Below are 1,696 nucleotides of genomic sequence, written 5' to 3' on the forward strand. Positions count from 1 at the left end.
CAAATGGTTTGATGGAAACTAGACCAGTAGGCCAAATGAATAGCCTTGTTTTACACAAAACTGATGCAACCGCTTCTGTTTTTACTGGTGTGTGTGATCAAGGGCATGGCAGTGATATCACAGGATGAGCATACACCCCTCGTGGGAGACCGGACCTTTCAGAAGACTCCAGCCGTGAACTTCTTTTGTGCTAGAGAACCTCACGGGTGGTGGCGAATGGGCCACAGGTCACATTGCGCGTTGACGCAATGTTATGTTTGCCAATTCACGTCCGCTGTTCAGTGAAAAAGTCCCGGTTGTGTTTGCTCTGCCAGAGACCGACTGACAATCATATCAAAGCTAATCAGCAGACCATTTGTTTCCTGGTACCTTTTGAGTTCCTTCTGTCCTATAGTACACATTGTTGGAACCCCCACTGCTGCTGCTCATGGCCGGGGTAGGGCCACGGTGTCTCCAGAACGGATGGGACTGCGTTGGTTCTCAACGTACGCAGTCTGCCTTGAGTGACGGGGTCTGACCCCCACCTGATCCTTATGACCTGTATCTGGACTCACTGTCGGCCGGTGGTAGGGCTGGGCGATGAATCCAATTCTGATCGCGATTTCGATTTTAGCGTGAAACGCCCGCCAAACTAATATAATCGAGTTGAAACGATTTTTTATTTATTTGTTTTTATTTATTTATTTTTCTTACTTTATAGAAATTGCAGAACAGCCGGATACATATCTTGACATTCTTTTCTATTTGACCATTTTGTGTATTTTTTTAAGGGGAAATTTCAAAGTTCTCATTTACTAAGTGTTTTTTTTTGGAGAGAAATTATGAATGAATGCATCATGTTTTCAAACTCAAAAATAATCGTTTGAATAATCGAGATTTCAATATTGACCAAAATAATCGTGATTATGATTTTTTCCATAATCGAGCAGCCCTAGCCTGTACTGTACCACTGTACTGTACTATCACTATACTGCTACTCGACTAATACTAATTCTACTATATTCACTGTACTGCTACCGCAAATCATATTATATCAATCATAATAAAATGCAATGAATGTATTTTGTTTGGTTAGGGCCTTTGACAGAATCCACTTAACAAAGTTTTACAGTACAAAAATATGGAAACACCATAGTGGCAATAAACGGAAGACTTACATTTCAATAAACAAAGGTAACACACTTTAGTGCCATCAGGGGAACAGGGGACAGGAGAAATTCAAAGCATTATGGGTAATATAATCACAACTCATGAAACGGTTACTGCCACTCCAACCCAGGCCAGCAGTTAAACCCTGGAATACTGTAAAACAAGGCTTTGACCTTGTCTTTACAATCTCTGTGAAACCAAAGGAGTGAAACCTTTGGAAATAACAGCCACCCACACACAAACATGCTCACACACACGGACACGCATACACACTCGCACGCATACACACAACACACAAATATACACGTAAAACACACACACACACACACACACACACACACACACACACACACACACGCAACACACACACACATATACACGTAAAACACACAGACGCACACACACGCAACACACACACACATACACGTAAAACACACACACACACACAACACACACACATACACACGTAAAAAATACACGTCCACATACGTAGATAGGCGAAAGTCAAACATTAACACAGTGGTGTAAATATAGGCTTGTAGTGGCA

Source organism: Micromesistius poutassou (assembly GCF_964030765.1).
Source record: "Micromesistius poutassou genome assembly, chromosome: 19".
In the NCBI taxonomy this organism is placed as follows: domain Eukaryota; kingdom Metazoa; phylum Chordata; class Actinopteri; order Gadiformes; family Gadidae; genus Micromesistius; species Micromesistius poutassou.